The sequence below is a fragment of the Sceloporus undulatus genome, chromosome 11 (genome assembly GCF_019175285.1).
Source record: "Sceloporus undulatus isolate JIND9_A2432 ecotype Alabama chromosome 11, SceUnd_v1.1, whole genome shotgun sequence".
Classification (NCBI taxonomy): Eukaryota; Metazoa; Chordata; class Lepidosauria; order Squamata; family Phrynosomatidae; genus Sceloporus; species Sceloporus undulatus.
The window spans coordinates 12,732,735-12,743,965 of NC_056532.1; the positions used below are offsets into that span (position 1 = coordinate 12,732,735).

At 45.0% G+C, this 11,231-nt stretch overlaps 1 long non-coding RNA gene across 1 annotated transcript; it reads right to left on the minus strand.

Moving 5' to 3' along the window:
• Positions 1 to 241: 241 nt before the first annotated feature.
• LOC121916829 lies at positions 242 to 11,211 on the minus strand. Its single transcript, XR_006100923.1, has 3 exons — positions 11,006 to 11,211; positions 9,710 to 9,844; positions 242 to 913 (listed from the first exon to the last, which is right to left on the minus strand). It is a non-coding gene; the product is annotated as an uncharacterized LOC121916829 (long non-coding RNA).
• Positions 11,212 to 11,231: the final 20 nt, after the last annotated feature.

Here is an 11,231-nt window from a genome sequence, read left to right on the forward strand (position 1 = left end):
CTCCTTCAGTCTGATCCTGGTTCCAGTGACCCCCTGCAACCTATCCCATCATCTCCTGACTGCTCCTTCAGCACGATGAAGGATGACAGCTAAGGAGGGGGCAGGGAAGGAGGACAGTGTCCAGAGCCCCACTGAGCATGTGCAAGGGTCCCAATTCGAATCATTGAATCCACATAGTATGCACCGGTGTGGTAATACAATTTGCACTCACTTCGCTTTGCATGAATTTGCATCACATGAATTGCCTTGGATTCAATTCCCCCTCGATTCGGAAGGGCAACGGGAGAGCAACCAGGTGTCATAAAACATTCACGTTACGACGTGAATTCGCATAGCTGAACCAGGAGTCACCCCAGGTCTGACCTGCAAAAAGCTCCGTGTGTTATACTTCATAGTCAAGGAATACTTGCAGCTGGTTTTTCCAGCTCCCTTCTCTGAAATATAACCTACGGCATTGGTCTGCAATGGCAGTCTCCCATCTAAGTGCTAATCAGAGCTGACCCTGCTTAGCTCCAAGATCAAATGAGACCTGGTGCCTTTATGGTATTAAAGTTTTTGCTGTCTTGTATTAAGGATTGCTCTTCTTCAGATTAGTTTCCTCTATCTGACTTCAGGTCTAATTCTACAGAAACCTGATATGTGTTTTGTGTGTGTGTGTGTGTGTGTGTATGAGGGTGTTTTGCAGTCTGCGAAAAGAAGCAACCAAGTGAAAATGAGTGTCTGTGACTTCCTGTCAAATCCTGAAGAAAAAAGGCCCCTCTGTTTTCCCATTTCTTGTCCCATTATATATTTACACGGGAAGCACGCTGAGAAACAAATAAGCTATCAAGCAGACCAGCAGGGCTGTCCAGAAGTAAAAAGGCAGCTGCAAAATTATTCTGACAGTTGTTTTCCTCGCAAGCCCTGGGATGTCCTGCAATGCCAAAGAAAAAAAGCAAGAAAGTCCAATTTCATACCAGGTGGAAGGCAAGTGAAAGATTCATCTTAACATGTCAGGGGCCTTGTAATATGTTTCTGAGAGGTGCAATGCGGCTGGTGTTGTGAGCATCAGGGTCTAGAGAGGGAGTGTGGGTCCCAGCATGAGCCCAGTGGCTAAGGGACAAAGGGAAGAGGAGCCTGTGCTGGGCACAACGGAGCCAGCTGGTGCATGCAGTAGAGCTTGGCCATAATCTGTTAAAAACTAACTAAGGCCCAGTACATACCTCCCCGAAAGTCTGGGCTGGAGGCGTCTGGTATCCCTCCGGAGGGACACCGCAGCAGCCAAACCGCACAGCATCCCTCCACCCCAAAAAGAACCCAGAAAAAACGGGTTCCTCTTGGGACGCCACACACTGTCACGAATGCGCTATTGGCGCACTTGTGATGTAAGCGATGCACAGAGATGTCTACATGCTGTGCATCACTTACCTTATGATGGTGGCCCCCATATGGATGGGAGGCTGCCATGACGCCGGCGCCCACACATCCTAGGGTTCCAGAGCGTGTGGTTGCTGCGCGCTCTGGAACTTTAGAATTGGCCAGAGGATGGCGTTTCCTGCCCGTCTGTCCCAGGCCTAGTTCACCTATCCTCTATTTTAACAAATCCACGACAATTGGGGGGGGAAAGTCAGCATTTTAATGCCAATCGCAGTGGATGAAATTGCACAGCTATGCTGGGGCAGACTGATGAGAGTTGTAGTCCAACAGCACTTGGACAACTATACAATTCCCACCCAACCTTGCATTAGCATATCTTTTTTTTTTTTTAGTAACATATAACATTTTATGTGGCAGCCAGCGTAGCATAGTGTTTTGAGTGTTGGAATGGACTCTAGAGACCAGGGTTCAATTCCCAGCTTGGCCATGAAACTCACATGCTCTCAGCTTCAACGGAAGGCAATGGCAAACCTCCTCTGAACAAACCTTGCTAAGAAAACCCCATAATAGGTTCGCCTTAGGATTGCCATAAGACTTGATGGCAAACAATAACAACAGGTGCTAAAGTTTCTCAAACTCAGAATGGCAAACCTCCTCTGAACCAATTTTGCAAAGAAAAACCCATGCTAGCTTTGCCTTAGGATCACCATAAGTCATAAATGACTTGAAAGCACACAACAACAACATCGAAACATTTTACGTGAATTAATTTTATCACTAGGGGTGATTTTTTAGGTTAGAGTCTTTTTCTAATTGTAATGCATTTTTAAAAATTACCACTCTTATCAGTATATTAATATGTTAACAAATTAATAAGTCTTAGTAGTGATGAGAGGATCAAATTAATTTTAATTACAGAGTTGGAAGAGATCCCAAGGGCCCCAATCATACAGGAATACACAATCAAAGCACTCCTGACAGATGGCCATCCAGCCTCTTTTTGAAAACCTTCAAAGGAGACTTTTCCACTCTCCAAGGCAGCACATTCCTCTGTCAAACAGCTCTTACTGCCAGAAAGCTTTTCATGATCTCATATACATTTTCCCCTTTCTTTAACTTGCTGCTGTGTGCCTTCAAGCTGTTTCCGATTTATGGCAAGCATAAGCATTTGCTTTTGCCTTCCTCTGAGGCTGAGAGAGTGTGGTTTGCCCAAGATCACCCAGTGAGTTTCCATGACTGAGCAGGAATCCAAACCCCAGAGACGTAGTCCAACGCTAAAACCAGCCATCATGAGTATGGTAGCTCTGTTTTGGCTTGCTGTCCATCATAAATAAGCCTAAATAAATGCACATCCTTTCACTGGTTAGGCCTTCCCTTCCCTTTCTCCACTTCCCTTTGTCTCCTTTGTAGTGAATTTTAGCTCCTTTTCTATCTCCCCAAATTTTATCACAGTGATTCACAAACTTTGGTCCTCCAAGCCTTTTGGACTTCATTGCCCAGAAACCCCAGCCAACTTGGGCAACAGTCAGGAATTCTAGGAGCTGAAGTCCAAAACATCTGGAAGACCAAAGATTGGAAAAAAACTGTTTTATAATGTGGATTGCCCACCATTTCTAACATTGCACAGCTAGATTGTGTGAAGTGCTTGTCAGCTATCACACAATACAATGGACCCTTGTTATACACTGGCATTTGGTTCCAAGATCCCGCGTGGATAACAAAATCCGTGGATGCTCAAATCCCATTAAATATAATGACAAAATGCAAAATAGTGTCCCTTATAAAAAATGGAGAATCAAGGGCCTGTTACAAACGGGCACCCTAGGACGGACTCCAAATGGGCACCAGACGCCCCTAACCCTAGCACAGACTGAGTACGTAACAAATGGCGGCGGCTGTTCCACACGGCCACCGCCATTTTGACGTAACGGATGCTCTGCGTCCGCACATCGCGCGGTGGAAGTGACACTGCGAGTGCGCAACTAGCACCTCATGGCGTCTCTTCCGGGCTGCAAGCATTCCTGGATGCAGCAACTGGCGGTGGCAGCAGACCGCCGCAATCTGCCGGTCTGTAATGCACCAAGGTTTGATATTTGAAATTTATACTTTTTTGGAACATTTTCAAACCGTGGATGCTTGAATAAGAAGGGCTGACTGTACAATGTTGACCTCAGATTTGAATTTGGAAATATCAATTATGATGATGCATTAAAACTGAGTAATGCACTACTCAGTATGGTACACTGCTACCTCGGGTTACGAAATTAATTCGTTCCGCAATTCCTTTCGTAACCCGAAAATTTCGTATCCGAAACACTTTCCCATTGAAAATAACTAATGCGTTCAGTGACCTCAGACTGAACCGCAACTCAAAACAAGGTAAAATAGAGGCCTATTAAGCTAAGTACCCTTACAATACAGTTGCCTGAGGCACTAAGAGGCTTAACAAGACTGGCAGGTCCATTCTAAAGTTTCTAAGGATTAAAGAAAAAAGTTTTTTTCTTATCTTTGATGGTTCTGGCATCTCAGAGTGAGGCAGGAGGAGGAGGAGGAGGAAGCTCTCAAATCATCACAACCCATGACAAAGCAACCCCAAATCTAAAAAACCAACCCCATGGCACACTCTATGGCCCACATCAATACAAGGCCAGACTTTCAAAACTCACACCCCACATCCCACACTTCAAATCATCACACCCATGACCAAAGAACCCCAAATCTAAAAACCAACCCCATGGTCACACTCTATGGCCCAACAAATCAAGGCCAGACTTGCAAACTCACACCCCACACCCCACACTCTCAAATGATAAAGAAAAAAGGGTTTTTCTTATCTTTGCTGGTCTTGGCATCTGGTCCTTGCACTCTCGTAGTGAGTGCGTAGGAGGAGGGGGGAGGGGCAGCCCAAAAGCCAATTTTAAATCCAATTCAAGCAAGATTTAACCATTTCAGCCATTCATCAATTTTAACACTTCAGCCAATTTATCCAATTCAAGCAATTTAACCAATTCAGCCATGTTAGCCAATGCCACCAATTTTAACAAGTTAACCATTTTTTTTAAAAAAATGTGGTGTTTTTTTTAAGGGTCACCTTTTTTTAGGGTCACCTTTTTGCCTTCTTGGATGACGGTTCCCTCTCTAGTGAAGAACTTGGTCCAAGGATGTTCTGCTTTTGCCTGCCCTTAGCAGGTTCTTAAATGGCTAAGGCAGACATATCAAAATGTCAATGGCATGGCTGGTGAGCACCTTCTCAGGGTGGTGCTTTCTCCACAGATGAAGCCACATTGGGTGGAAGTGCCGCAAATGTCTTTAATTTCTGCCGTTGGCAAAACTGCCCCTGCAGCCTCCTCCTGTTGGCCCTGTCGAAATGGAGCCGTCCTCATCCACGGCCGAGTGGTTGCATCGCCGCCAAGGCCTTCAGGTCCTCTGTTGACAGTCCTCGTGTGCTCCTGCGATGAGTTCCTCCACGTCGTCGTTGTCCACGTCGAGTCCCAGGGACCTTGCGATGGAGACTTTCGTGCACCGCTTCTTCACCTGGCTCACACCTCGGTCTGGCGACCTTCCAGAGAAGAAGGCTCAGGCCACAGCTTCCTCCACGCAGCAATCAGGTTGCGCCTGGTGATCTCCTGCCAGGCCAAGTCCACCATCTTCAAGCACACGACGATATCCAAAATGCGGCTTCCAGAACTCTCGAAGGGGTCAGCTGGTGTGCTCTCCGTCACATCGAAAAACGCTTGAACAGGTGCTTTGGGGTAGATCTCTTGAAGTTGGCAATCACCTGCTGGTCCATGGGTTGCAAGAGGGAGGTCGTGTTGGGTGGCAGAAACGGGACCTGATGAAGGAGAACTCCGCGAGGATGTCCTTCTCCAGGCCATGGGTGTGCGCAGGAGCATTGTCCAGAGGAGGAGGCACTTCAAGGCAAATCCTCTCCTCTCAGGTACGCTTCACGTCGGGGCGAAGACACTGTTGTCCACTCACGAAGAAGGATGGGCGTGGTGACCCATGCTCGGCCATTGGAACGCCACATCACTGGCAACCTGTCCTTTGAATGTTGTGTGCCTTGAAGGCCCTTGGATTTTTCGGAGTGGTACACCAACAGGGGCTGACCTTACAGTCCCGCTGGCATTGGCACACAACGCAAGGGTGAAGCGGTCCTTCATAGGCTTGTGGCCTGGCTGTCTCCTCTCCTCTGGGTGATGTAGGTGCGGCGAGGCATCTTCTTCCAGAAGAGGCCCGTCTCGTCGCAATGAACACTTGCTGCGGACGTAGCTTCCTCCTCCACCATGGCCTTGACTCGACGACGAGGCTTCGGCGGCCTGGTGGTCTGCGCTGGACGCCTCGCGTGGGGACGACAGAGTGGATCCCGGTCCTCTTCTTGAACTTTTTCGAACCAGCCACGTGATGCTTTGAAGTCCGGGGTGGCTGGCTCCTCCTGCGAAGAAGTTCCTTCGCCTGCCTCCTTGCTGCCAGGTTTCGAAAATGGTGGTGGCCATTCTCAGATGACCGGGTGGTCACAGTGTCCCGACTCCTGCTCCTTTTCTTAATCGAGGAGAAGGCAGGCGCTCCATCTCCTCGTGGCTTTGGTGTCCCTCTGCTTGGCAATCGTCGTCACGCCTTTCGCTGGAGCCACAACAGCTCTGATGGCCTCCGTCTGCTTGAGGACAGTGCCAATTGGTCGAAGGGTTTCGTCCATACTCCGTGGCAATGTCCACCAAGCGCACGCCCCTCTCGTGTTGGGCGATGATGTCCTTCTTGTCCTCAAGGACCAAGGAGGCCCTCTTCTTTTTCTCATCGCTTGGCTTGGGAGCCATAGCTCAAGCCTAAAAAGGACAAAAGGCACAGGCACTGAGCAAAGCCACACTTGGAAACACCCCCACCCCATGGTCACACTCTCTGGCCCAAACTGCAAAACTCACACCCACACTCTCAATCATCACGACATGGCCCAAAGCACACAAGACACAAGCCCATAGGCAAAAACCCCAAATCAAAAATGCCACCCTATGGTGAGAGTCTCTGGCCACATGTGACCATGGCCAAAGTTTTAAAAGTCACACACAACTTTGAAAACACAGAGCCATGAAGAAATCAAAGCAGCCACATCCAAGCCCATAATCCACAATTAGAGCATGTCACCCTAACAGCAAAAAACCCAAAAAAAAGCAAGCCAGCACATCAAGCCCATAATCCACAATTAGAGCATGCCACCCTAACAGCAAAAAAACCCAAAAAAAGCAAGCCAGCACATCAAGCCCATAATCCACAAATTAGAGCATGCCACCTAACAGCAAAAAAACCACAAAAAAAGCAAGCCAGCACAATCAAGCCCATAATCCACAAATTAGAGCATGGCACCCTAAGACAGAAAAAAAACCCAAAAAAAGCAGCCAGCACATCAAGTCCCATAATCCACAAATGATAGCATGCCACCCAACAGCAAAAAAACCCAAAAAAAGCAAGCCAGCACATCAAGCCCATAATCCACAAATTAGAGCATGCCACCCTAACAGCAAAAAACCCAAAAAAAGTCAAGCCAGCACATCAAGCCCGAGGGCAGGACCCGTCTAACAAAGATTGCATGACAGCGCTGTGTAAATTACAGCGCTTCATAATAAAGTTAATAATAATAATAAATAATAATCCACAAATTAGAGCATGCCACCCTAAAGCAAAAAAACCTCAAAAAGCAAGCCAGCAATCAAGCCCAATCCACAAATTAGAAGCAAGTCACCCAACAGCAAAAAAACCCAAAAAAAGCAGCCAGCACACAAGCCATAATCCACAAATTAGAGCATGCCACCTAACAGCAAAAAAAACCAAAAAAAGCAAGCCACGCACATCAAGCCATAATCCCAAATTAGAGCATGCCACCCTAACAGCAAAAAAACCCAAAAAAAGCAAGCCAGCACATCAGCCCATAATCCACAAATGAGAGCATGTCACCCTAACACGACAAAAAACCCAAAAAAAGCAAGCCAGCCACATCAAGCCAATATCCACAAATTAGAGCATGCCACCCTAACAGCAAAAAAACCCAAAAAAGCAAGCCAGCACATCAACCCATAATCCCAAATTAGAGCAGGCCACCCTAACAGCAAAAAACCTAAAAAAAGCAAGCCCAGCAAATCAAGCACATAATCCACAAATTGAGCATGCAACCCTAACAGCAAAAAACCCAAAAAAGCAAGCAGCACATCAAGCCAATATCCACAAATTAGAGACATGCCACCCTAACAGCAAAAAACCCAAAAAAGCAAGCCAGCACATCAAGCCCATAAGTCCACAAATAGAGCATGCCACCCTAACAGCAAAAAAACCCAAAAAAAAAGCAACAGCACATCAAGCCCATAATCCACAAATTAAGCATCCACCCTAACAGCAAAAAAAACCCAAAAAAAGCAAACCAGCACATCAAGCCCTAACACAAATTAGAGCATGTCACCCTAACAGCAAAAAACCCAAAAAAAGCAAGCACCCCGAATCCCATAATCCAAAAATCAGAAAATGCCAGAGCAAACCACAATCCCACACTTTGAAAACACACACACAAAAAAAAAAAAAAAAACAACAACACACAACAACAACCAGCACCCCCCACAGCAAAAGCATGGTCACACGTCTCAGCCCCACCCCACCACACAAGAAGAAGGTAAAAATCATCAACCTACCTGGTAAGAAATTTCCTTATGTCCGGTCTTGAGCCGAAAATACACCTGTCATGCAAAAATTCCAAATCCAGAAAGTCCGAACCTACAATGGAACCAAGAGTCAGAGCTGCAGAAGACAACCCTTCGCACACAGTCAACAGGGCCAGACAAAGGGGCAGATCAAACAAATGGTTTTGTTTCTGAAGGCAAAGCCCAACCCCATGTTCGTAGCAATCCAAGTGATCAGCTTGAATTTCTCAAGACAATCACTGCTGCTAACTAATTCAAAATTCGCGCCACAGCTAACCCCTAACTCAGCCCCCTTAGCTTTCCGTTAGCCCTGGAAGCCTATAACTGCACTTTGCATCATTTGAATTTCGCGCCGAAATGAATTTCGTAACCCGAAAAATATTTCGTAACCCGAAACAGTTTTTCCCTATCCAGCTTTTTCGTATCCCGAAAATTTCGTAACCCGATCATTTCGTATCCCGAGGCACCAGTGTATATGCACTACTCAGGAGTTTGGACTGGATAGCCCTTGGGATCTCTCCCAACTCTATGACTCTATGATCATTGGTGGGAGTGGGGTGGAAATATCCATCTGCTGTGCTCTGATTGGCATGAGAAAAGACCCCATCACCTGCAGTGGTAGCTGCCTGGTAAATCAGGATTGGGGGACTTTTATAATCAGTACATATCCTATACACTATTCACTATGAATATATATCAGATAAAAATATGCAAATCTAGGTTAAAAAGTCGCAACTACGATTATGAATTCCAGCTGCTATTGGTAACTGTGTGGTTGTGTTTTCAAAAAGCAAACAGCAGCCAGTAGGGAGGCTGCTGTAACAGATCACAGCCTGATCTGATCAGAATCGCAGCAAGGGAGTTTTTAACCCAGGAGCTGGCATGTCCCAGAGGTCAAGCAAGAGCTTGTGTAGACCCAGCTGTCTCCAGAATCACTATAAATTCAATGAGGTATCATAGACATATGGTAGAAAGAAGAGTGGGTTGGATGTATGGTCCATAAGAATAGTGGTATATCACTCAGCTTATAGAGACGGGGCCTGGGCTGCAAGGTTCATCATCCTAAGAACCTGTTCTCATTTTAAAACATTAAATAGTCCTCAGATCATCATTTGCAAAGACAGGTGTGAAACTGAATGGTAATCATGATTATTGTCACAGAAGTGAATTTAGTTGGTTCACAAATATTACTAGTACTTACTTCCTAGCCAAGAAACGGAAGGGTTGAAGCTAATAGACTCAAGAATGAGTTTCAGTACATAACTCTTTGCCTCTGGCCCTATTACTATCAGTGAACAGAGTAATTATGTGAAATAGGTACAGTGGGTAAAAAAGTGCGTAATGCAAATGTAATGTAATGTAAATAGCAGAGAATACAACTCTGGGGAGTACTAAATTCTACAAGATCCCTAATCAGGTTCACTCAGAATATTTTGCTTGGCTTGGCTTTTGTTTTGCTTTATTTACCTTACTAATCCTATATTCATTTTCTTGATATACCTCACTGAATTCTAAGAAGACAACGTACTTGGGCATCAGCTACTATTAAACAAGTAAATAGCACCATATCAGAATGATATATGATTCCATCAAGAGGACCAGTACAACATTTGGGGTTGAGTTTTGATGCAGGACTAAGGCGCAGCAAACAGAAATTGCTATGAAAGCTTCTTTACCTTAAATGATTCCAAGAATCCCCCATGGCCTCCATTTTCCAGCTTGTCCTCCTCAAATCCCAGGCCTAGCATCAATTGCGTATGGACATGAAGTTCATCGTGGAGGTTGTCCAGCAGAGCAGCTCGTGTCCGATCCTAAGAACAACATTATGAAACAAACGTCATTATTTTTAAAGTGTTGTGTTTTCATCCTGTTACTATAATACAGTCACAGACCTAAGCCAAAAATTCTCAAAAGGCAAGAATGGGAAACTATTTTGATCCAAGTGCTTTTACTATTTCTTTTTTTAAACTCCCTAAAACCCTTGGGATGAAGTTGTATTGCTGGCACCACTAAAGGCAACCCTCATCTTTTCAAATGGCTTAAATTGATTTTATTACCTCTTTAGAGATAAAGCTGGACAGAAATATTTAATTTTTTAAAAAATGAACTTTCAGAAATGCTCATAGTACGAGAGGACATGGTTCCAGCCTCGTATCTGAATTTAGTCATCCATGATCCAATGTTGCACCGTGTGCAGGCATCTTTCGTGGCATGGCACATGGCATTACTAGAGACGTCATTACAACTTTGCTATGAAAAAGCTTGCTGTGAAAATGCTTCCTCCAACATTTGCACAAAAAGTTGTTCAAAATCTAGCAATTTTGCACAACAAAAGTTCCAGCTTTCTTGATGTATAACATCTGAGTTGCAGAACTTTCAAATTGGTCAAAGCTGTAGACAAGACACCAAACACTTAACCACATTGTTTATATAGCAGCATAATGAGCAATTTAGTTTTGCATTTTCTGCACTTTCTTCAAATAAATAATGTAAATGGCTAAAGGGTTTCCCCCTTCAGGGACCTGTGCGACTTTCTGTGTGTAGTTAAAAGAAAAAGACTGTAAGTTTTGAACGTAAAGCTGAGCAGTGTCCCAAACTCTTGGCAGCTGTCAAAAACTATGCAGTTTTGTTGTCTGGGAAAGAAAACAAAACAAAAGTTTCTGACAAATTGCAGGAACTTTTGATGTGCCATTTTTCTTCCCAGCCAGGTTTCTCAAAAGGGCACAAACTTCAAATTTGACTCCAGTCGGGAAACTGATGGGATTTCATTCCATCCCAAGTGTGGAGGTTGTGCATTTGATCATTTCACAGTAGAATCCACAAAAAGCCAAATCCCCCAGCATCCCTCTCCTTTGCATATGTTATTTTCCTTTAACATCCAGGTTCGCTGGATGCTACAATGGCCTAGATATTCCAAAGTAATAACTCTCTTGGGTAAGGAAATTATCCCCTTTCCATGGCTCCCATCTTACCTCCAGCTTAGCAAACTTGTCTGACTTGCAGCAGGCATTTTCTGCATTGATCAGTTTGGTGAGAAGAAACTCCCGGAATTCTGAATTCTAGGAAGGAGAGGAGAGATGGCTTAGATATTAAGCTGACAAACCACTTCATTTTGGTCATGTTCTCAGATGAAGATTAGAACAGTGTCCTAATATCCCAGACATTTTTGCATGAACCATTGATAAGCCAAGGTTAACC